This window comes from Natator depressus, chromosome 2 (genome assembly GCF_965152275.1).
Source record: "Natator depressus isolate rNatDep1 chromosome 2, rNatDep2.hap1, whole genome shotgun sequence".
In the NCBI taxonomy this organism is placed as follows: Eukaryota; Metazoa; Chordata; order Testudines; family Cheloniidae; genus Natator; species Natator depressus.
The window spans coordinates 68433349-68460482 of NC_134235.1; positions in this window are offsets into that span (position 1 = coordinate 68433349).

Genomic DNA, 27134 nt, shown 5'->3' on the forward strand with positions numbered 1-27134 from the left:
TACAACCCATGTGGGGAAAAAAATAAACTAAACAAACTGGAATTGGAAGAGTTAGTTAAGCATGCCAAAGGCCTGCATATTATTTGAGGAAACCTTAATGGCCATAATGAAATACAGGGAAGCAGGAAAACTGATTATAATGGCAAAATGCCTGGAACAGTTCACTGACATGCACAATCTAGTATTGCTCATTTCTGGAGCACCTGCTACATTTAATTCAGTGGATAGAACCTTTTCATGTTTTAGATCTAGGAATTGCAACAAGCAATGTTGCAAGTAAATGCAACTGGGAAATCTATAAAGAAGTTGGAATAGGAAGTGATCACTTCCCTATGCTAATGGCATATGAAGGCCAAGGTAATGTAAGTTTCACTGGTGAGAGGGAACCAGTGAAAGTAAAGTGCTGATTTGTGTACTCACTGAATTCCTCAAGGGTCAGAATGTGTTTACATTAGCAGCACTTCCACCACGGATGACAGCAACGCTCCAGGGCAGCTATCCCACAGTGCAGCTGAGTTTCACTGCAAAAAGTCATTAGCAAGTGGAGACGCTCCCATGGTTTCTTGCACAAAAAAGGGACTTTTTCCGCTTTAAAGGGCAAGTGTAGACATGCCCTAAAGGAATTCCTTTCTGGAGCATTTGAAAAGCAAATTGGAGACTCTTTAAGTGTGCTGAGTATCTAAGTACCAATTGTATAAGTAATAATCTAGAGGAGTTGCATGATAATATAATAAAAAGGTGGTGGTGTAGTAGCAACCAGCCTAGTTATCTGTAAGACATTGAATTGCCACAAACTCAGAAATCCAGTTCCCTGGTGGAATGAAGATTGTAAAGCAGCAATTAAAGAAAGAAATAAGACATACAAACAGTACAAATGAATAGCAAGGACTTAATGAACTATACAAGATGTAAAGCAGTGACAGAGAATTATTAAAAAGGCAAAGAAAGAGCTGGAGAAATACTATGGGGAAAATGAACAAAGATTATGAGAGGTTTCAGAGTAGCAGCCGTGTTAGTCTGTATCCGCAAAAACAAAGAGGAGTCCTTGTGGCACCTTAGAGACTAACAAATTTATTTGGGCATAAGCTTTCGTGGGCTAGAACCCACTTCATCGGATGCATGGAGTGGAAAATATAGTAGCAGGTATATTTATACATAGTACATGAAAAGATGGGAGTTGCCTTACTAGGTGGGGGCTCAGTCTAATAAGACAATTCAATTAACAGTAGAATACCAATGGAGGAAAATCACTTTTGTAGTGGTAATGAGAGTGGCCCATGTCAAACAGTTGACAAGAAGGTGTGAGTAACAGTAGGGGGAAATTAGTATGGTAAGTTAGTAGTGATACAAATCAAACTAAGAGTTTTGTGAACAAAAAAAGTTTGCTGAATAAAATTATGAGCTCTTACCTAGTTGGGTAGAATATAAAGGTAATGGTCAGCATACAAGAACTCTCAAAAGCTATCGACAACAGTAAAAGTACAGCCCCAGGTAAAGAAAGCATGTATAATGCAATGTTTAGGCACCTAACAGAACGGAGTTTGAGTTTTATTGAAATTACATAATATATGGGGCATGGGGGGAGGAGGGAGAGGAAGGAACACTATCTGCAAGTGGTGGTTATACCAATATAAAAATTATGCACTAGACCTGATGCACATAGACCTATTGCCCTCACACTGTGTGTAGGCAAAATGATGGAAAGAACGATAAATGAGAGATTAGTAACATACTTGGAAAAAAATGAAATTAAACTGTGTACAAAGTGTTTCAGGAAAGGAAGAGGCACAGTAATGTTACAAATAGAAATACAAAAAACCAACAAGGAACAGACAGTTTGATTCCTGTCATTTTGGACATTGTAAAAGTGTATGATATGCTAAGGAGGGAAGGCTTGCTGTACAAACTGACCACAACTGGAATAAGAGGAAGAATGTACTGGTGGATAAGAGACTTCTTAAGTGATAGAATCATACAAGTCAGGATGGGGGAAGCTTTGTCGAATACTTTAAACTTACTAGTGGCACTCCACGAGGGATATTATCAGCCCAATCCTGTTTAACATTATGATTAATGATCTCCTGCAGAGTATATTGGCTGCAATAGGTATTACTCTATTTTGTGGAGGACCGTGCTACATGGACCAAACATAGAAGACTTAAAACTGTTGAGAGAACCAATGAGGTGCTCAGGGGGACTTCAGAATGGAAAGACTTGGGGGATTTAAGTTCTCACTTGTACAACAAAGGGAATGATTGTCACAAAAAGGAAGATTCGGAAAGAATGGAATATCTCTATACAGGAAAAATATGGGTAGGTCAAAATTTTACATTCTTAGAAGTTACGTTTGATAAACTAACTTGGAAGGGTGATATAAATAAAATCAAGACTAAATGTAAAGACAGGATGAATCTGATTCAAAGTATTGCTGGGAACAACTGGGGTGCAGCCAAGAACATGTTGTTGCTGTTGCTGTATAGAGCATTAATAAGATCAGTGTTAGATTATGGAGGCCAAGAGTTTAATTTAGCTTCTAAACCAACACTGTGTAGCTGATCCAAGCCCAAGCTCTGTGAATTGCACGTGGTGCAAGTATTACTCCATTGTGTGTGCTGTAGATAGCAACTGGAGAAATGCCAATAAATGTAAGGATTAAATAGATTTAACTCTTTGGGCTAAGGTTAATGGGAATAGTGAAGATAAGAGTATTAACTGAATATATGAGGAATGTTGGGAATTAAGTAGACAAGAAGAAATTGGGTGCCACAAACACCCACCTGCTAACAGAGTCAAAACAGGGGTAAAAGACTGGGGTGAAAAGGAAGGTCTGGAAGAAATTGAAGTCTTTCGTCATGGGAAATCAAACTATAGCTGGACAGTTATCTCTCCAGTTGTGTATTTGGAATTATAAGATCAAACAAAGGGAACAAAACCATCAAATGTGACAACTAAGATTGATGAATTTATACATGGCAAATGGGGTCAGCATTGCCAAACCAACACTGATGGCTCTAGAGATGACAACACAGGAGTGGGAATGGCCTTTTGTATCCCTGAATCTGGAATTAAGAGATCTATAGGACTATCCAGTTCTGTGACAATTATGACGACCAAAATGATGGGCATACTTTGGCACTGACCTGGATGCTACCTAAAATGCGATGGCTGCCCTATCTGACTCTTTATCGGGTATAATAGTGATTAGAAAGGGAGCCTCAGAAACCAGGAATGATTTAATCAATGAAATATTGTTCTTCACTAAAGACGGTACAATTTGGTATACATACAGTATTAGTGTGGATTCTTAGGGGGTAAATGAGATTATGATTATAATACTCAAAATGAGATGCAATATAATTAATATAATCTGTCATTTCTCCAGCCCTGGATCAATATTTGTCACCAGAATGTATTTATTTTGTCATTGTTGGTTCTTATTGTTTTGAATATGGATTAATAAGAGTGCTTTTTCCTTCAAAATTTGATTCTCTCTGCACCATTTATCCACATTAAGAGCAGTCAAATTGTAGTATCCCTTACTTGTAGTGATTTATAGTGGCATTTGTTTTGCTGTATTTCTGAGCACTTTTTAATATTTTCTAATTTGATTTACTGTCTACTTTATTTCATCTCCTATTTTCTTTATTATCACTTAGTAATGCATTAAGGAAAGGAGTCAGAAGTCTCTATTCAGCAAAGGAAAGTAAATGATGGGGGAGACCTGTTGGCTTAGGGAACACGTAATAGATTTCGAGCATAGCACTGGTTCAGATCCCACCCAGAAACTCTTATCTTTTGACATTATCTGCATTATCCAATATATCTGCCACTTTCAAAACTGTGTCTCAAATGTTAGACTTGACTTAATGCAGTTATAGAATATATAGTTACAGAGCTAAAGAATAGCAGAGATAGGAAATTTAGGGGCATGCAGTAAGGGAGAATACATATATTTTCAGATGAGATTTGAGAAGAATGGACACTCAGTGAGGGAAAGATACAGAAAGTCCTTTTCAAATGATAAGTGCTATAGAGAAAAAGATTCTCATGTCCTACGCAGGGCAAGAATAGGAGAATGAGGGGAGAGGAAGCTGGGAATAAATGGGAAAACAGATCAGGTGACAGAGAGTGAAGCTATGCTGGAAAAAGGTCCGATCTTCGAAGATAAGAGAGCAATTTTGAACTGGATGCTGAAATTAACAAGGAGTTAGTGGAGATACTCAAGGATAGCATGATTATTTGGTCTGTAAACTCTTTGGGGCAGGCAGTGTCTTTGTTCAGTGTTGTGCATCACTTTGCACAATGAAATTCTGGGCTTCTAGCTGGTACAGTAATATAAATTTTGCTTACTGGTATGTGTAAGGTAGGTCATAGCTTCAGTTATTTAGTGGCCTACATTAAATGTATTGGTAACTTAGTTCAGTTCCTTTTACATACATGTCTACATGATGAAACCAACAATCACAGTGAACACCTTTGCGGGCAATGTCAGCAGCAAGACCAAGGACTGAATAAACTTAGGAACCAAGCTATCATCTCACTATAGGGATGGTTCCTCCATCACAAAAGTGAGGCCCATTGCTATGAAAAGGTGGGAAAGCTTTCACTGTTTCTCCCTGCTATATCTGTTCTATAAATAATGGAAGGCCATCTCCATCGCTGTCACTTCCAGGATACCACATTAATTTCCAAATGAACAAACTGCACATACTCTAGCACTCCCAAAGGACTACGTAGCACTACTGAACATTTAGGAGGAATTTTTCTTTGTGGTTCTTCCATCTAAAATGCTCACAGAATAAGCCTACTAGATCTACAAAAAACTTGCCTTTCCCTCTGCCTTCTGTTGGCATATTTTAAGATTAAAAGTGGTTCATGAATGAGGATTTTATATTTTTAAGGATTAGCAAACTGATTGTCAAACTCCTAACCATCTTATACGTTGATAGCTGTCAATGAACAGGTGTGTCTTTTGGGGGGGGGGGGGCGAAGAAATCCATATCCATTTAGGGTCTGATCCAAAGCCCATAGTAGTCAATGGGCTTTTGGATCAGTCTGGTAATATTTTGTTTGATTCTTATAAAAATAACTGTATATTGTATGGTGTGATTATTACTTATTTTGAATTGTAACTGAATTGAATTGTAACTGCCAGGTACCCCAAGTAAGTAAATTGGCCTGGGAACACTGTGTGAAATATGTCCCTGTACAGATGATCAGCACAAGACCTATAACTTTTTAAATCCCACTCTTGTTGTCTGTACTGGAAATTTCACCTTTTTTTGAATAAAATAATTATGAATTAGTGTTATTAATTGCACAAAACATATTGGCATTCACCTATCTCTAACATTCATTGCACAGATTAACTTTTGACAATCATCCTACTTCAATCTACTGTTGAAAATGTTGCCAGCAGAACTGTCAATTGCTAAAAAATATATTTATCTTTATTCATCAGCACACATCTAGTAATGTTCACTGTAGGCTGGGAGAAATCTTTTGCTTTTAGTGTGATTAAACATCTGGAATGTATTTGTCACTTATTATTATGCAGTCTTCTATAAAACCACATACATTTGTTTGTTTGTTTGGCTTCCTAGCTTTGGAGAGGTCTTTCATGCCATGCGTGTAAATCTGAGAGCTATTAAATTTCTGGATAATGTCAAGGCTCAGTTCATTTCTTAATTGAAGTGTTCTTGTTTCTTAAGATATTTGAAAATAACCCTTTCCAAAGGAATAATAATCATTTCTGCTGGCATGACACAGCCAACTTTGGTCTTCAGCTCTGAGAGGCCAATTGAAATGAGGCAGCAACTAGCGTAAGAAAGAAATAACATTTATTGAGTTAGTCCTTGTGATGAAGTGGGACTGTTCTTAATGGTTCCTCCGAATATTGTGGGGGTGCCTCAATTTCCCTTATGCAGTTCTTAAGTATCTAGGTGGTGGGGTAAGGGTGTATGATCACTGCAGAGCCCTAGAGGGCAGGTGTGTGCAGGGGTCTGGACACAGAGAATGGCCGACACCCTGTTTCCTGGCAACTGATGGCCTGGACCCTTCCCCCCTGCAAGGTGAGAGCTAAAGGGTTGGAGAACAAAGGAATCAGGTGACCTCCTGGCCTGGGAAAGGAACAAAGCCCAGAGGAGGGGGGGGCTGGAGGGAGTTTCAGTTTGGGGCTGGCTGGGACATGGAGTGAAGGGCAGACGTGGTTGTCTGGCTCACTGCCCTCCAAAATGGACCCAGCTGAGGGGTCCTGTTCTCTGCACCTGCAAGCTCTGTGTTAGACCATGTTCCTGTCGTCTAATAAACCTCTGTTTTACTGGCTGGCTGAGAGTCACGTCTGTCTGCAAAGTTGGGGTGCAGGACCCTCTGGCTTCCCCAGGAGCCCCGCCTGAGCGGTCTCGCTGTGGGAAGCACACGGAGGGGCAGAGGATGCTGAATGCTCCGAGGTCAGACCCAGGAAGGTGGAAGCCGTGTGAGCTGTTTGCCCTGCGGACAGGCTGCTCACCGGAAGGTGACTGCCCCAGAGTCCTGACTGGCTTCATGGGGAGCAGTTCCAGAGCATCGCCCGGGCACTCCGTGACAGTCCTCATAAAAATGTTTGAATGGGAGTTAAGTACTGAATGAATGGAAATGTGTGACTAAGAGGAGAGCATTCAAAATGCAATAATCCTAACACTAATTTAGGGTCTAATTTATTGGGGTTTGGTAGCTGCAACTCACATTAAGTTACAGGAGCTCAACAGCTCCAGAATTTAGGGCCTTAGATCCAGAACCCCCTCCCACTCACGTGAACAACAAAATTCCAGTTGACATCAAATTGCCCTGAACAATGCTTATGAAAATATAAAACAAGGAGTTCTTAAAGGAGTTCATAAAAGAAAGAGCGTACTAAACTGGCTAGATCCTAACATGGCCTGGTAGGGGGTCTGCACATGTGTGTAGAAGACTTTCCAGTATATAACTAGACATGTTTGTAGTTTGTTAATTTTACAAGCCCTAGAGCTATGTTGATTTGTTTCAGTTGAAGATCTAGCCCAGATACTCCCACATCCACAAATTTGACTAACAAGTATGTTCCCAAAACCACATGCACACGTCAAAACCCGTGTTAGTGCATTCAAACTAAAATTACAGTAATTTTGTATTTAGCAAAAGCAGACTTGTGTGAGTGCAGCAGGTGCATTTCTGCCCAAGTTGTGCCCAAGTTTGAACATTCGATTCAGACTGGCTAGCAAAGGGACCAGACTGTCTGATGTGGATAACATAACACAGTGTTATGATTTCTCACTCATTTGTGCTTCTCTTTAGTCAACTATCCTGCAATTCATATTTTGGAGGAAGGATTGTCTTATGGTTACACAGTGGATGGGGCTCAAGGGCTATTGGTTCAGTTCCCAGATCTGCCATATTCTTTCTGTGTGTGAGTTTGGACAGGCCCCTTATCTCTCTCTGCTTTGGTACCACAGCTGTCTGCCTTGACTGTGAACTGTTTGGAATAGGGAATGAACAGCACCTTGAACAGAACGACTCTAATTTCATTTGGAACCTGTAAACACTACTGTAATACAAATAATGAATAGCATACAAAGAGTCCAATTACTCTATCAGTTAGCATCCTGGTTTGTACTGAGAGTTTTGCAAACCGTATCAGGAATGATGTGTACCTTAGTAACAGGACTGTCCATCTTTATTGTAATAATAATAATAGTGACTTTATAAACAACTAAGCCTAGTCTAACAAAGAAATAATTGCTAAATGAGCAACAGAATTTAAAAATACAGGGTGAAGTCCTGACTCCATTATAGTCAATGGGAGTTCTGCCATAGACTTTAATGGGGCCAGGATTTCATTCACAGCTTCTGGAGATTAACCGGTGTTTTTCAAGGGGTAAATCTCTAACAGATGGGTTCAACCTTTTGCTTCAAAGCATCTTATATAAGCAGGTAACCATGACAACCAGCACCAGAGTATCTGAAGTGAGACTGGAAGCTAAAAGCAGAGGATGGCAAAGTACAATAATGAGTCCTTATGCTTCACTGCTTATCATGTCTTATTAAAATCTAGCCATTAGACAAGATAGGAGCTGGGTTATAATTGCTTCCTAAACCTACTGAGCTAAATTCATCCCTGGCATGACACTGTCTTCAGTGGAGTTACACCAGGGATCAATTTGTACTTACAAACAAATTCATATGCTACTAAATGTTTTACATACAGGTGGGTAAACTCACTTTTGTGTCTAATCCAATTTGGGCCAGATTGTGTCTCGGGCTACACACAGGTGGATAAGGGATTGTCTGTACATGGAGTTGGTCCTGAGTAATTTAAATGTGTGGACACTGTTTTAGGGCTTATCTACATGGCGAGTTAGTGAGTGTCAAGCCAAGGTGTGAATGTACTGTGCATGAGCATGCCACATTACTAACTCGCCATGTTGACAAGCCTCTATTCTGGAATTAAGGGAGGGTGTGAATTTAAAGACCAATAGCACACATTCTGAAATAAGTATTTCACACATTGAGTTATTCAAAACAACTATTGCACTTTAAATCCACACCCTAGCTTAATTCACATGAGTTTTCAAGTGTGAACAAGCCCTAAGAAAAATCTGTTGAACCTGCATATTTTCCTCAGACTGTTACCCCAGAGACTATTAATGATACCACCTTAGGGCTAAGTTTTAGCTCTTCTGCTCCACTCCTTATAATGTGAAACCAAAGCTCATAGCTAGTACCACCGCTGTGTAAGTATCGAGAGTACACATAGATCTCTGTCCTTTTAAGATTATACTTATGTTTCTATAAAATCAGCATGTAATCTATGTATATCTCTGAAAAATGTAATTCTTCTTGGAATGAGATCCAGGTGCCTTCCTGCCCATGATGAATGTTTGTGCAACAAAGTTTAAAAACTAGTTAATCTTATAAGACACTGCAAATATTTGGCATCAGGCAAATTTAGAGGACTTCCCTTTGCCCTACTACCACACAGACATGGAGAATTTCTCAGTGAACTAAAACTGGAAATAAGAAGCAAATTCTTAACAGCAAGGGTAATTAACCTTTGGAACATATTGCCAAGAAATCTTAAATCACAGTTGGATCACTTCTAAAGGATATATACTAATTAAATCCCAATGTATTGGCTTAGTGCAGAAATTATTGGATTCTGTGTCCTACATTGTGCAAGAATTCAGAGTAGATGAGCCTAATGGTCCCTTTCAGCCTTTAAAATCATGAGCTAATATAAATTAGTGTGACTAATTTACCCCAAATGATGATCTAGCCTTCCAAACCTATGTGAATTCCTTCTGATTAAAATATATGCTGGCCATGTACTATACTGTGCTGTATGGTAGTTATGAAAAGTGGGACACCTTTTTATTTTCTGTGCACTGAGCCTTCAAATTTCCAAGAACTCTGCCCATGTGCAGTGACAGCAACCATTTTGTTCTGAGTTGCCTTGTGAATTCAGGCACATTGCCTTGTGAATTCAGAAGATGGAGAAACACTCTGGTCTCCTAGGAGTAAGGCTTCATTAGAACTAGAACAGGGTTACGAAAGCTAAAGGTGAACCAGGAGTTCCTCCCAGCTGAGTGTCTGGTGAAGCTGCTGTTGGGAGGCTTCCAACCAGTTCTTCCAGTGCTCTGCTCTTAAAGGCACAGTACATACTCCTAACAACTCCACCTCATAAAGAGACTAGAGCTGCATGAAAAATTTTGACTAATTTTTGCCAAAAAATGCAGTTTCAGGTTATCTGAAACTATTCACAAATTCAACACTAATTCTACAAATACTTTCAGAGACTTTTTTTGGGGGGGAGGAGGTGGATGACTAGTTTTGCAAGGGGATTTAGACACCATTCACAAAACCAGAGGGTGTCATCACAGCCCCCCATAGCCTTTACTCTAGTGCAATCTCTTTATCGTGAAAGTGCAGCTTACAAATGTAGACTTTTTATTACATAACTGCACTCAAAAACAAAACAATGCAAAACTTTAGAGCCTACAAGTCCACTCAGTCCTACTTCTTGTTAAGCCAATAGCTAAGACAAACAATTTTGTTTACATTTACGGGAGATAATGCTGACCACTTCTTATTTACAATGTCACCAGAAAGTGAGAACAGGCATTCGCATGGGACTTTTGTGGCCGGCATTGCAAGGTATTTACATGCCAGATATGCTAAACATTCATATGCCACTTCATGCTTCAGCCATCATTCCAGAGGACATGCTTCAATGCTGATGACACTTGTTAAAAAATAATGCGTTAATTAAATTTATGACTGAACTCCTTGGGGGAGAATTGTAATTCCCCTGCTCTGTTTTACCCACATTCTGCCGTGTATTTCATGATATTGCAGTCTCGGATGATGACCCAGCACATGTTGTTCATTTTAAGAACACTTTCACTACAGATATGATAAAACGCAAAGAAGGTACCAATGTGAGATTTCAAAAGATAGCTACAGCACTTGACCCAAGGTTTAAGAATCTCAAGTGCCTTCCAAAATCTGAGAGGGATGAGGTGTGGAACATGCTTTCAAAGATCTTAAAAGAGCAACACTCCTATGAGGAAACTACAGAACCCAACTTACCAAAAAAGAAAATCTACCTTCTGCTGGTGGCATCTTACTCAGATGATGAAAATGAACATATGTTAGTCTGCACTGCTTTGGATTGTTATCTAGCAGAACCCATCATCAGCATGGATGCATGTCCTCTGGAATGGTGGTTGAAGCATGAAGGGACATATGAATCTTTAGCGCATCTGGCATGTAAATATGTTGCGACTCCGGCTAGAACAGGGCCATGAGAACACCTGTTGTCACTTTCAGGTGACACTGTGAACAAGAAGTGGGCAGCATTATCTCCTGCAAATGTAAATAAACTTGTTTGTCTGAGCAGTTGGCTGAACAAGAAACAGGACTGACTGGCCTTGTAGGTGCTAAAGTTTTACATTGTTTTATTTTTGAGTGCAGTTATTTTTTGTACATAATTCTACATTTGTAAGTTCAACTTTCATGATAAAGAGATTGCACTGCAGAATTGAATTAAAACATACCATTTCTTTTCTTTTTTACAGTGCAAATATTTGTAATAAAAAATAATATAAAATGAGCACTGTATACTTTGTATTCTGTGTTATAACTGAAATCAATATATTTGAAAATGTAGAAAACATCCAAAAATATTTAAATAAATGGTATTCTATTATTGTTTAACAGGGCACTTAATCAACGATTAATTTTTTAATCACTTGACAGCCCTATTAATAAAATCTGGAAGCCTCTAAGAGTAGATGCAAAAAAGGGAAACTGTGCTAGTGCCATTTTTTTTTTTTGCTTGAATATTCAGACTGGTGAAATAACCATCATTGTTAGGAGTTTAATCTTCTTGCCATGCAGGAAATTAAGGCCCCCTTACTTACCATGCAACTTGGGTGACCAACTGCATAATATAATAACAACAAATAGAACATAATCAAAATGAACAGTTGAAAATTATTTGTGAAAATGGTTGTATGGAAACAAACAGTTCATGAGAAAAAAGAGGGTAGAATAGTTTTTGCAATAAACAGTTCAACTAGCTCTGTCATGTACTTCTGAGACACTTTTCTATACCCAACGGCAACATGCATTTGTGAAAAATTTAAATTAAAACTCTGCTCCCTGAAAGCATTGCACTGCTATAGCATCTGATCCAAAGGCCTTTGAAGCCAATAGGAGTCTTTCCATTGACTTCAGCAGGCTTTGGATCATCCCATACTGCTTTTGCTTCAGTGTTCTGTAAGTTTCTTTCATGGGGAAAAACAGGTGAATAGCCAGAGTAACAGTTTTTTAACATTTCCCCTTGTTTGGTCTCTTTCCTTTTCTAACAAATATAACGTAAAGACATTTAAAAAAAAACAGTACACCGTGGCAAGGAGATTAAAGGAAGTTTACAGCACTAGCAACACATTATATACACATTGACAGCATTGATCTTAAACTTGAATTGCACTGGAACCAGCTTGAGGCTGCTTTATTTAGGAAGTGGTTTAATTTATCTTCTATATTTTCTTTAAGGGGGAAGATGGAATATGCAGAATAAAGGCTCTAATAAACATATTGGAAGACGTTCCTCACAGCCTGTTGAAAACACAAAATTATGATAGCCTTTTATTTGGGGAGGAAGGGGGTGTTGGTGGGGAGAGAGCAATGTTAGGATGCTTGAAGTGAATGAATGGTATATCTCCTCCAGCCTTGAAAGCAGAATAACAAGGCAAGTAACTCTTCAAATCAATGAATTGTCAGATCTAGGCTTTTTATTGTCAAGAACAAAATGAAGTTTTGTTCTCTGATTAAGAGTTGAGAATGAATATGATTTGCCAGGAAGCAATCATTGTATTATCATATCAAATGTCAGAGCTTTAGAACTATGGAAATGTGTCTCTACCATTCTTTCTTTAACCAAAGAGCTGCACAAAGTATTGGAGGCTGAGTCTGAGCCCTGGTCTACACTAGGACTTTAGGTCGAATTTAGCAGCATTAAATCGATGTAAACGTGCACCCGTCCACACAATGAAGCCCTTTATTTCGACTTAAAGGGCTCTTAAAATCGATTTCCTTACTCCACCCCTGACAAGTGGATTAGCGCTTAAATCGGCCTTGCCGGGTTGAATTTGGGGTACTGTGGACACAATTCAACGGTATTGGCCTCCGGGAGCTATCCCAGAGTGCTCCATTTTGACCGCTCTGGACAGCACTCTCAACTCAGATGCACTGGCCAGGTAGACAGGAAAAGAACCGCGAACTTTTGAATCTCATTTCCTGTTTGGCCAGCGTGGCAAGCTGCAGGTGACCATGCAGAGCTCATCAGCAGAGGTGACCATGATGGAGTCTCAGAATCGCAAAAGAGCTCCAGCATGGACCTAACGGGAGGTACGGGATCTGATCGCTGTATGGGGAGAGGAATCCTTGCTATCAGAACTCCGTTCCAGTTTTCGAAATGCCAAAACCTTTGTCAAGATCTCCCAGGGCATGAACAAGATCTCCCAGGGCATGAAGGACAGAGGCCATAACAGGGACCCGAAGCAGTGCCGCGTGAAACTGAAGGAGCTGAGGCAAGCCTACCAGAAAACCAGAGAGGCGAACGGCCGCTCCGGGTCAGAGCCCCAAACATGCCGCTTCTATGATGAGCTGCATGCCTTTTTAGGGGGTTCAGCCACCACTACCCCAGCCGTGTTGTTTGACTCCTTCAATGGAGATGGAGACAATACGGAAGCAGGTTTTGGGGACAAAGAAGATGATGATGATGATGATGATGATGACGAGGTTGTAGATAGCTCACAGCAAGCAAGCAGAGAAACCGGTTTTCCCGACAGCCAGGAACTGTTTCTCACCCTGGACCTGGAGCCAGTACCCCCTGAACCCACCCAAGGCTGCCTCCTGGACCCAGCAGGCGGAGAAGGGACCTCCGGTGAGTGTACCTTTTAAAATACTATACATGGTTTAAAAGCAAGCATGTGAAAGGATTACTTTGCCCTGGCATTCGCGGCTCTCCTGGATATACTCCCAAAGCCTTTGCAAAAGGTTTCTGGGGAGGGCAGACTTATTGCGTCCTTCATGGTAGGACACTTTACCACTCCAGGCCAGTAACACATACTCGGGAATCATTGTACAACAAAGCATTGCAGTGTATGTTTGCTGGCGTTCAAGCAACATCTGTTCGTGTGTTATCCTCAGGAGAGTGAGATATAATCCATGGTCACCTGGTTGAAATAGGGTGCTTTTCTTCAGGGGACACTCAGAGGAGCCCATTCCTGCTGGGCTGTTTGCCTGCGGCTGAACAGAAATGTTCCCCGCTGTTAGCCACAGGGAGGGGGGAGGGTTGAGGGGGTAGCCACGCGGTGGGGGGAGGCAAAATGCGACCTTGTAACGAAAGCACATGTGCTATGTATGTAATGTTAACAACAAGGTTTACCCTGAAAGAGTGTAGCCAGTGTTTTATAAAATGTGTCTTTTTAAATACCGCTGTCCCTTTTCTTTTCTCCACCAGCTGCATGTGTTTCAATGATCACAGGATCTTCTCCTTCCCAGAGGCTAGTGAAGATTAGAAAGAAAAAAAACGCACTCGAGATGAAATGTTCTCCGAGCTCATGCTGTCCTCCCACACTGACAGAGCACAGACGAATGCGTGGAGGCAAATAATGTCAGACTGCAGGAAAGCACAAAATGACCAGGAGGAGAGGTGGCGGGCTGAAGAGAGTAAGTGGCGGGCTGAAGAGAGTAAGTGGCGGGCTGAAGAGAGGGCTGAAGCTCGAATGTGGCGGCAGCGTGATGAGAGGAGGCAGGATTCAATGCTGAGGCTGCTGGAGGACCAAACCAGTATGCTCCAGTGTATGGTTGAGCTGCAGCAAAGGCAGCTGGAGCACAGACTGCCACTACAGCCCCTGTGTAACCAACCGCCCTCCTCCCCAAGTTCCATAGCCTCCACACCCAGATGCCCAAGAACGCGGTGGGGTGGCCACCGGCCAACCAGCCACTCCACCACAGAGGATTGCCCCAAAAAAAGAAGGCTGTCATTCAATAAATTTTAAAGTTGTAAACTTTTAAAGTGCTGTGTGGCATTTTCCTTCCCTCCTCCACCACCCCTCCTGGGCTACCTTGGTAGTCATCCCCCTATTTGTGTGATGAATGAATAAAGAATGCATGAATGTGAAGCAACAATGACTTTATTGCCTCTGCAAGAGGTGATCAAAGGGAGGAGGGGAAGGTGGTTAGCTTACAAGGAAGTAGAGTGAACCAAGGGGCGGGGGGTTTCATCAAGGAGAAACAAACAGAACTTTCACACCGTAGCCTGGCCAGTCATGAAACTGGTTTTCAAAGCCTCTCTGATGCGTACCGCACCCTCCTGTGCTCTTCTAACCGCCCTGGTGTCTGGCTGCGCATAACCAGCAGCCAGGCGATTTGCCTTAACCTCCCACCCCGCCATAAACGTCTCCCCCTTACTCTCACAGATATTGTGGAGCACACAGCAAGCAGTAATAACAGTGGGAATATTGGTTTCGCTGAGGTCTAAGCGAGTCAGTAAACTGCGCCAGCGCGCCTTTAAACGTCCAAATGCACATTCTACCACCATTCTGCACTTGCTCAGCCTGTAGTTGAACAGCTCCTGACTGCTGTCCAGGCTGCCTGTGTACGGCTTCATGAGCCATGGCATTAAGGGGTAGGCTGGGTCCCCAAGGATACATATAGGCATTTCAACATCACCAACAGTTATTTTCTGGTCTGGGAATAAAGTCCCTTCTTGAAGCTTTTGAAACAGACCAGAGTTCCTGAAGATGCGAGCGTCATGTACCTTTCCCGGCCATCCCACGTTGATGTTGGTGAAACGTCCCTTGTGATCCACCAGAGCTTGCAGCACTATTGAAAAGTACCCCTTGCGGTTTATGTACTCGCCGGCTTGGTGCTCCGGTGCCAAGATAGGGATATGGGTTCCGTCTATGGCCCCACCACAGTTAGGGAATCCCATTGCAGCAAAGCCATCCACTATGACCTGCACATTTCCCAGGGTCACTACCCTTGATATCAGCAGATCTTTGATTGCGTGGGCTACTTGCATCACAGCAGCCCCCACAGTAGATTTGCCCACTCCAAATTGATTCCCAACTGACCGGTAGCTGTCTGGCGTTGCAAGCTTCCACAGGGCTATCGCCACTCGCTTCTCAACTGTGAGGGCTGCTCTCATCTTGGTATTCATGCGCTTCAGGGCAGGGGAAAGCAAGTCACAAAGTTCCATGAAAGTGCCCTTACGCATGCGAAAGTTTCGCAGCCACTGGGAATCGTCCCAGACCTGCAACACTATGCGGTCCCACCAGTCTGTACTTGTTTCCCGAGCCCAGAATCAGCATCCCACAGCATGAACCTGCCCCATTAGCACCATTATGCATGCATTGGCAGGGCCCATGCTTTCAGAGAAATCTGTGTCCATGTCCTGATCACTCACGTGACCGCGCTGACGTCGCCTCCTCGCCCGGTAGCGCTTTGCCAGGTTCTGGTGCTGCATATACTGCTGGATAATGCGTGTGGTGTTTAATGTGCTCCTAATTGCCAAAGTGAGCTGAGCGGACTCCATGCTTGCCTTGGTATGGCGTCCGCACAGAAAAAAGGCGCGGAATGATTGTCTGCCGTTGCTCTGACGGAGGGAGGGGCGACTGACGACACGGCTTACAGGGTTGACTTCAGGAGGCTAAAATCCACAAAGGGGGTGGCTTTACATCAAGGAGTAGTTCAGGCAGGACTTCACGGAGGGTTCCAATAAGAAATGGTGCACCTAAGTTATTGTTCTTATTGGAACAAGGAGGTTAGCCTGGCCTCTGATTGATACATGGCTAGATCTACCTCGCAGCACCTTCTCTGTGAGTGACTGCAGTGTGACCTAGAGGAATGAGTCCCCTAGACAGGGGAGGAGGCAAATGAGTACAAAACAAATCTGGTCTATTTCTTGTTTTGATCCACTCCATCTATCTTTTACATCTTTGGCTGGCAGCAGACGGTGCAGAAGGACTGCAAGCCATCCACATCTCATGGCTGCTCGGCAGAAGATGGTACAGTACGACTGCTAGCCATCCTCATCTCTTGCCTGCCTGGCAGAAGATGGCACAGTACGATTGCTAGCCATCGTCATCTCTTGCCTGCCCGGCAGAAGATGGTACAATATGACTGCTAGCAATCCGTATTGCCTGCCTGCTCACCATTAGACGGTTCAATACGACTGACTGCAGGACTAAAGAGAATGACCTGGTCAAGTCACCAAAAATTTAGTCCCTGCGCCCATGTCTGCCCAGGCGCTCCCAGCCGACGTGGCCAGGAGCACCTCGGACATGACAAGGACGGCTATCAGTCATACTGCACTGTCTGCTGCCAGAAGGCAATGGGTTGCTGCTACTGTGTAGCAATGCCGTACCGCGTCTGCCAGCACCCAGGAGACATACGGTGACGGTTACCTGAGCGGGCTCCATGCTTGCGGTGGTATGGCGTCCGCACAGGTAACTCAGGAAAAAAGGCGCGAAATGATTGTCTGCCCTTGCCTTCACAGAGGGAGGGAGGGAACGGGGGCTGGACAATATGTACCCAGAACCACCCGCGACAATGTTTTAGCCCAATCAGAGTGCTCCATTGGGCTGCTCTGGACAGCACTCTCAACTCAGATGCACGATTGTTTGCCGTTGCTCTGACGCAGGGAGGGGCGACTGAGGACACGGCTTACAGGGTTGACTTCACGGAGGGTTCCAATAAGAAATGGTGCACCTAAGTTATTGTTCTTATTGGAACAAGAAGGTTAGCCTGGCCTCTGATTGATACATGGCTAGATCTACCTCGCTGCACCTTCTCTGTGAGTGACTGCAGTGTGACCTAGAGGAATGAGTCCCCTAGACAGGGGAGGAGACAAATGAGTACAAAACAAATCTGGTCTATTTCTTGTTTTGATCCACTCCATCTATCTTTTACATCTTTGGCTGGCAGCAGACGGTGCAGAAGGACATATTGCCTGCCTGCTCACCATAAGACGGTTCAATAGGACTGACTGCCGGACTAAAGAGAATGACCTGGTCAAGTCACTAAAAATTTAGTCCCTGCGCCCATGTCTGCCCAGGCGCTCCTGATCGACCTCACACAGGCGACCAGGAGTACCTCGGACATGACGAGGACGGCTACCAGTCGTATTGTACCGTCTGCTGCCACAAGGCAATGGGTTGCTGCTACTGTGTAGCAATGCCGTGCCGCGTCTGCCAGCACCCAGGAGACATACGGTGACGGTTACCTGAGCGGGCTCCATGCTTGCGGTGGTATGGCGTCCGCACAGGTAACTCAGGAAAAAAGGCGCGAAACAATTGTCTGCCCTTGCTTTCACGGAGGGAGGGAGGGAAGGGGGGGACTGACGATATGTACCCAGAACCACCCGCGACTATGTTTCAGCCCCATCAGGCATTGGGATCTCAACCCAGAATTCCAATGGGCAGCGGAGACTGCGGGAACTGTGGGATAGCTACCCACAGTGCAACGCTCCGGAAGTCGACTCTAGCCTCGGTACTGTGGAAGCACTCCGCCGAGTTAATGCACTTAATGCACTTCTGTGGGGACACACACACTCGAATATATAAAACCGATTTCTAAAAAAACGACTTCTATAAATTCGACCTTATTCCCTAGCGTAGACATACCCTAAGACCTCAGGAAATGACGGGGGCAGGTCTATAGAAATAGATGCACGTACAATTACTGCCTCAAGCTCCAAGTGTTTGTATGATCTGGTCTCAGACTGTAGAAAAGCCACAGAAGCCTAGAACTCATAAGTGAAGGGGTGGTGGGGAATCTAGCTCTGGGACTTCAAAGTACTATCTATCTTACTCATGAAAGAAAGCAAGATAAGGAGGGGTCAACAAGTCTCAGATCTGGTCAGGTAGGGAAGGGAAATTCAGGTCAGTGCTATGTGAATGATTAGGCTAGTGGAGCTAACAATGTAGTGCAAGACCCATAACACCTGTACAAAACCTAGTCACTATCCCTTACTACCCTTTTCAACTTCAAATACCTCTCCTTGACCTGTTCCTCAAGATCCACAAATGATAACCATAGCAGTAAAAAGATGTTATTTTGTTAAGAAAGCTCTCTGAAGTGCCACTGGATCTCATCCGGTGTTTTCTGTGTACATAGAGTAAGCTTTTCAGGACGGATAGACACTGTCGTCCCATGTGCTGGGTGAGTATACTGGTAGATTAATAATCATAAAAATAACGCACATTACCCTCTGCTACATTTAAGTCTTGATATTTTGTCTAGCAGTATATGATTCAGTGTTGCCAACTCTTGTGATTATATTGTTACCTACATCAAGAAAAATGCCATTGAAATCAATGGGACTACTAGGGAAATAAGGTACTTCTCAGAGTGAGTAAGCCTATCACAATCTAACCATTAGAAAAGTACTTTTAAAAAAGTTCCTCTCATTGGAACTTTGATATTAGTTTTGAAAAATTAGATATGCATGGAGTTTTCATCTTGATTTGGTGGAACAGACTGTATTAAGTGTTTTGAGAAACCAGAAATCACATAAAATGGGAGCAGGCCCAGGTAATTTAGGGAAAGGATGAAAGATAAAAATTCCAGCTAAAGAATGTCCTTTATTACAAGAAAATCTCCACTAAACTCTCCACCAAATAATTCTCAGTGGAACAAGAGGCATGAACAAAGGCTGCAAAAATGTCATCTTATTTCTCAATGGTAAGCACCAGAAGAGCCAATTAAGTCCTTCCTCAAGGGGAGTGGTCCTCCACAATCTTTATCAACCACTCACTGAGATGAGTTATAGAATGACTCATATGCCATAGAGAAGTACAGTAATTGCTGGGGAAGATGATTCGTAGTGGTCATTTTTTCTGATGATTCAAAGGGCCCAGTTTTGCTCTCATAAGTGTGCAGATCTGGAATAACTCTATTGAAGTAAATAGTCAGAACTGGGCTGAAGGTTTAAAAGTGAGAATACTTCCCGTGCTTGTTTTCTTCAGGGCCCAATTTACTGAACACTACATCCAGCCTTCAAACCTTGCAGATCAATTGGGTGGATGCTTGCATGATCTTGGAGGGCTGTGATAATGTAAGCTGCGGAGTTTTTATTGAATCTACTATTGAGACTCTAGCAAAATGAACACATGAAAAAATAAGAGCCTGTCTGTTGTACTGAAAGGCTTGTTAATGTGTTTCCTTTTCATGCTCACTTCACTGAACTTGTGGCTAAAAAACCAACCCTTTCTTGATATTATAACCAATTTCGCATGAAATACAACAGAAAGTCACTGAATTGTTTTATTATTCTTGGAGAGGAATAAAAAAACAGATCAGTCACTTAAATATTTCATGGGATTTAAATATGTCTGCCTGTCTGTCTCAGATGTAGTGGATGAAGATGACTTCTGAAAATATGTATGCAAACTGTATTTGACTGTAAGGATTTGCCATTCAAACACAACATATTGCCAGGAATCACAAGGTAATTTCCTAACGGGACAACTATTGGAATGGAATTCTTGCAGTATTTACATTTAAACCTGTGGTGAGCTTAGAACTGACTATCACCAGCAGACATGTGAAAACATATTTTTATTCTATTCTGTATAGGTCCTTATACCACATTCATCACTGTAATATTTGAGCACTTTTTGGTAGTGCATTAAGCAACATTATACATCTGTCACATGGTGTTTGTTCTCTCATCTTCTTCTTAGTGGGGAGAAGCATGTTCAGTGGTTTATCTCTTGTTTTAGAACAATTTTGTTTGATTTAAATATACATGTAGATTACAAGGCCTTTTTGATCATCTAGACTGACCTCCTGTATATCACAAGCCATAGGCCTTCCTTGAATTAATTCCCATTTGAGCTAGAACATATTTTTTAGAAAAACATCCAATCTTGATTTAATAATGTTCAGTAATGGAGAATCTACGACAGTCCTTGGTAAATTGCTCCAATGATTAATTACCCTCATTGTGTTTTTAAAAAACAGGGGTGGGGGCTTATTTCAGCTTTCATCTGATGGATCTCGTTATATGTTTGTCTGCTGGATTCAAAAGCCCTCTATTATCAGATTTATGTTCCCCACGTAGGTAATTATAGACTGTGATCAAGTCACCCCATAACCTTTTCTTTGATAAGCTAAATAGAGCTCCTTGAATCTTTCACTATCAGACATGTTTTCCAGTCCTTTAATCATTCTTATGGCTCTTCTCTGAATCCCTTCCAATTTATCAACATCCTCTTGAACTGTGGACACCAGAACTGGACACAGTATTCCAGTTGTGGTCACACCAGTGCCAAACACTCAGAATTCCCTTGTTTGTTCATTCAAGGATTACATTAGCCCTTTTAGCCACACCATTGCACTGAAAGCTCCTGCTCAGTTGATAATCCATCATGAACCCCAATTCTTTTCCAGAGCCACTACCATCAACACTATTACCGTTATCTACCAAACTTATAATCTTATCAAATTATATCTAGTTTGACATCTATTTTCCATATGCCTGTGTTATGAGTGTTCTGAGCCTAATGATTCATCCCTGAGCATGAGTGTTCTGAGCCTGATGAATCATCTGAGGTAATTCCCTGTGAGTTCTAATCATCCAGCCAATCTACAAGCTGGGGACTAACTAGGTGACCCCAAGGCAGGCCCCTAATGACAACAGCCACTGCAGTCTGCTCAGTGTTGCTACCTTCTTGGAGATACTCCCAGCTGCCTGGTAGTTCTAACAGACTGCCCATGTGCCTTGCCTCTGCCTGTTCTTGCTCCAACTATACCCTGTCAGCTGGCTACCCTGAAAGTTGATTGCTATTAATTATATTATCCTTTTAAAATTCTTTTTTAATCACGTCCTGAATCAAGCATTCCATTATTGGGCCCAGGATAGATGTTAGGCTGACTGCCTATAATTCTCTGCAACATCCCATTTCCTTTTTAAAAAATATTGGCACATTAGCTTTCTTCCAGTCCTCTGGAACTTCCTTAGTGTTCCAAGACTTGTTGGAAATCAACATTAATGATTCAGCAAGCTCCCCAGCCAATGCTATTAAAACTGCTGGATGCAAGGTTTCCAGGCATGCTGATTTTAAAATGTCTAACTGTAGTAGCAGCTATCTAATATCCTTCTGAGTTACTACTGGAATGGAAAGTGTTTCATCATCATTATTTAATAGGAACACATCTGGCTTTTTCCCAGATACAGAACAGAAATATTTTTGAAGACTTTCAGCCATGTCTGCATTATTATTGACAAGTCTACCATTTTGATCTAGTAATTGGCCAATACCATTGTTAGGGAGAGAAACAATCCTAATATGTTTTAAAAACTCCTTATTCTCTTTAACTCTGCTGGTTCTTCTTCTGTCCTTTTGCTTCCCTTACACATTTTCTACGATTCCTAGCTTGTAACATATTCGTTGCTAAGCATAAGCAAGGGATCCCCAGCTGCTTAGCCTGGATTAGCCCTAAAGGACATGTAGAGCTTGCATATTACAGCAGCTTCTATTGCCTTTTGGAACCTACGATTGTAACTAGTGTATGATTAGCTGCTTTAACCTTAAAAAGAAAAGGAGGACTTGTGGCACCTTAGAGACTAACAAATTTATTTGAGCATAAGCTTTCGTGAGCTACAGCTCACTTCTGTAGCTCACGAAAGCTTATGCTCAAGTAAATTTGTTAGTCTCTAAGGTGCCACAAGTCCTCCTTTTTTTTGCGGATACAGACTAACACAGCTGCTACTCTGAAACGTGTTTTAACCTTGTAAATAGCTCTTATTACTTTTTCTTGGTTAATAAATCTAAGTTAATTTATTATAGGATTGGCTACAAATTTTGTCTTTGGTGTAGGATCTAGGGTGAAGTTGACCTGGGGTAAGTGACTGGTCCTTTGGGACTGGGAATAACCTGAATATTGTTGTGATTTTTGGTGTAAGGGACCATCTATCACAAAGACAAGCTTACTCGGTGGCAAGGTAGGTTGGAGCATGCCAGGATACTTTCTGTGACTCCATGTTGAGGTAGTTGAAGCACTTGAGAAGTTCATACTTGATGGTTGGTGAAATCTAAGTATAGAACTCAGAACTATTTTGAGGGTTGTGCCCTGTTTCTTAACAGTCTGCCGTGAGGTTGCTACTCACACTTGTGAGCCACTCCAGACAGCTTGACAGATGCAACACTTTTTGAGTTAGGAAATTGTCATCTATAATTTTTAGAAATTCTGAGGATGTTTTAATACTGGCAGCATGAGGCATACAGCATATGCCACTCAGATTGAAGTCCCCAAGTTAGAGATAGTTGCTTCAAGAGCTGGTCATCCTGTTCTTTCATGTGATTTGGTGGTCTGCTTCAGACACCAACTAGTATCCTATCTTGTACTTTATCTGTTAGGACATTGATCCATAAGCATTCTATAAAATTTGGTTCCAGGTTGCCAGTGATTCAGAAACAAGTAATGCTATTTTTGATGTAGAGTGCTACTTCCCCTCCTCTTTTCCCATTAGATCTTTTCTAACTAGTTTATGAGCATTGATTTTAACATTCCAATTATATGAATTGTCCCACCAAATTTCAGTAATACAAATTAGATCAAATGTATGGACATAATCCATTTTTTCTTTATTAACCAGGCTCTAAGCACTGGTGTAGAATTTATTTTCTTCATGTTCTTTGGTGCCTTGATTAATTTTGTCTCAGCATCTTGATTTTGTGCTAAATGGGTGCTCATTTGTTCCCTCTTTCACCCTCCTTTTGTTAGTTGAGCACTATCACTAATCTCTGGTTGCTATTCACTTTTTTGGTGGCAGCAGGAGTCACGTATTTTCACTGATAGTTTCCCTTCCCAGAATTTTTCTTTTTAAATGGGCTTGAAGCTTTGCCCACCTGTCTTTTCTGCCTCTGAACTAAAGGGCGCCAGATCAGATGCATCTAGGCTTGTGGGGGGGCAGGGAGGGGAACAAAACAGTAGATCCACTGAATGATTTTTTCCCTTTCCCTGATCTCATGGAAAAGCTTCCACCAGTTAACTGTGGATTAGAAGTGAAGGTGTGGATTATCAAGATTCATCTTGTTCAAGAAATGGGAGAGGTCAGGAACCTTACTCACCTGCTTGGCTGATGAGAACAAGAGAACTGTCCTGTTCTTTCTTTCTTTCACTGGGATCACTGAAGTGTCTACTCCAAGAAGGCTTGATGTTAGAGTCCAGTGAGAAGAAACAGTAAACTGTATAGCAGTCATCCCTCTTCAGCAAGCAGATAAAAAAAAATCTTCCCTGCCTATTAAACTTCCTTTTCTAACTCTGTATGGATGACAGCAGAGGTGACTGATGACTTGAGAATGTGTGAAACAGTACTATTAGCTCTATCATTCAAAGTTAGACATCCATCTGATATATTTTGATGAATCTAGAGGTTACATTATTTATATTTAATATTTTTGGGATTTGAAAATCACCTAATTTAGACTTATTCACTTCACACATTCATTGAAAATATTGATATTATTTTCCCACACTTTACACACTCATAATTTGAGAAATAGTCTATTTGTTCAAAGAAGAATAAACTCCAACCCATGGATATTTGTGCTTGCTTTAATCTAAGTTGTCCTGAACATTGTCCTCTTCTTAGGGGTTGCTACATATTCTTGGGTGTTGACCATATTTTACTAGGATATAGCAGCATATCTGGAAATCCTTTCAGAAACCTTAATAGAGGCTTTTATGACAAGGGTGAAACCTGATTTGCCTTGCTTGTAACTGCTAGAAAAAAACAGGGCCTCCTAAGTAGAAGAGTTGAACATCAGGTGCAGAAATGGTTTAAGTTCCTTAGTACTGTGGTCCATCGAAGAATTGTGGTTCATGGAAAGCAGGCTGGGCCCATGGTGCTGGCTCCTTGACTTTGTTTCTGGCTACTAAATCATACTGCAAGAAGATAAAATACCTCTGTTACTTTCTTAGTATTGCTTTTCTGTGTAAACAATTGCTGAAGTAGCCAGAGGGATGTTCTCCTATTACCAATAGGTGGTGGCCAATGAATTTATGTTTAGGAGGCAAGGTATTCCCAAGGCAATTTCACCACCCTGTGCAAAATGTAGAAAACTAGGCCCTAGTGTGAAGAAATATGAAACTTCTTTTCCTGCAGCCTGAGAGCGTAATTCACTACTAAAGATTTTCTGATTTATTCATAGGAAAGGAAAGGAGGACTTGTGGCACCTTAGAGACGAACCCATTTATTTGAGCATAAGCTTTCATGAGCTACAGCTCGCTTCATGGGATGCAATCCGATGAAGTGAGCTGTAGCTCACAAAAGCTTATGCTCAAATAAATGGGTTCGTCTCTAAGGTGCCACAAGTCCTCCTTTCCTTTTTGCGGATACAGACGAACACGGCTGCTACTCTGAAACCGATTTATTCATAGTCTCTTTTTAGTTAATGTTATAACAAGAAAGGTAAAAATTGTTCCCCTATTCATCCTTAACATATGCTTAGTTTTGACAGAAATGCACAGTAGTTCTTATTGCTGCTGTAATTGTCAGTCTTATTCCTAAATGCCTCTTCCCAACAGATTGTTACTCATCAGCACTGATGGTCTTTTTATTATTAGGGTCATCTGGCAACCTGGAAAGTGATTTTAACACAGGAATCTGATAGCTTTAATTAATTAATTAAATGGTTACTTTAATTATGATGAAGAGAGAGAGTGAGCAAGAAAAAATGTTTTAAATTAACCTCGAATCCTATTGGCTGTCACCAAATTACTCAAAATATTCCTTAAGGATAAATGTTTATTAATTAACTGTCCTTAATTCTTTAGGGAAGGATATTCATTGGTGTGATGTCACCTGTACACTCCCTTGTAAGTACATTTGAATGAGTTTTGAAGGATTAGATAAATATATGTGATCCCTGTACACATGGGAAATCAGTAATTACAAAATAAGCATTTTATTTTAGCCTGGATGTGAAAGAAGAGGCTGTGGGTCACTGAGTTTCTCTATTTACTTTTCAGTACAAGATTTACGTTGTTTCCCTAACTTGATAAGCGTTTTAGGAAAATTTAATCATTTGTCTACATTGCAAAGACTCTTGTACTTTACTGGTCTTCAGTATAGCCAGAGATATAAACAAAGCTGCTAAACCATGTACTGAAGCTGTGGGACTATGCACTTGTGCTGTGCTATTTAGTGCACATTTTTATCATCTAGCTGCTGTGGCTGAATGTTGTAGATGTTCATGATAAATAATTAAGCTCTTGTTCTCCGTTAATGGTCTGAGCAACTCTCGCTGCTGTTAATAGAAGTCTTCTATTGGCCTAAGTGAGAGTTGGATCAGGCCCCATAGGACCAGGGGCTTGTGGGAATCTTTAACGGTGAGAGTTCAAGTTTGCTGTTCGTACAGTTAAAGAAGCTGCCCATTGCTGAAATGGCACAGACAAGGTTTCTTGCTGACTAGAGACTGCCTCAGTTTACACACAAGAAATTTGCATATATACCACCAAGATCCTCGGTTCAAAATATAAAGGCTACAAGAAGCTTATATATGGATATTATTAGGTCCCTTTAAATTCTAAGGGCTAGTTTAGTCTCTGGTATAAGCAGGGGTGCTCTGGAGAATTCAGTATAGAATTTCACTTGATTATACAAAGGCTACATTTGCCTCCAAAGCTACAAATGTCACTATAATGGAGTTATTGCTACCACCAATGTTTGTTTGCTTTCTCCTCTGTTTTCTTTAAGAAGGTTAAGTGAACTAGCAAGTGTCAGTGCCATTGTGGAAAAGCTACTGAGTATTTTAAAATAGTTTTAAATGCTACAGCTCATTAATTAATACTAATGTTGAAACATGAATACAGTTTCTGTAGGAGGTCCCTGTACAGTGCCCTCTCTTTAGGGCAGACTGTGGTCATCTTACTTCACAGGGAGTCGCACTGAGTTCACTGGGATTAATGACAAAGTAAGGGCCTGAAAAATGTGAGCAAGGGTGGAAAAGTCTTATCCTTAGAGACAGGTTTTAAATTTACTGAGGAGAAAGACAGTCAACCAGATTAAGAAACTGCCTCCAGGAGCTTCAGGTTTTAAGAAAAAACAACAAATATATCAACAAAACATAACGCTAACAAACTATCACTCCCATTGCCCTGACTCAGCTGTGCTGGTCAGAGCATGGTGGGATGGAGTCAAGCCTCAGCCCTCTTCCGGGCCACGTATTCTTTGCACCCACATACTTGTGCATGCCCAGATCCCAAATCAGATTTCTTACTCCCCTATGTGGGTGTGCAGTCCCACTTACAATGCAGTCATAAGATCAAGACCCTCCGTACTCTGCAACAAGAGACACTTAACTTCTACAACTAAATCCCTAGATTCTGGAACAATCTGGTAGAAATTCTCAAAATTCTGTTACACCTTTCTTCTTCTTTTACGGCATCTCCATTACTGGAGATTTTCAGCCATAGTACTCCTTCTGTACTCCTCTGCTAAACTCTTCATGGGTGAATAGTGCATTTGATTCCAGTATTCCACATCATCCAGGCAAGATATTCCTTTTTCGGCCTTGTGTTCTTCTGCCATCAGC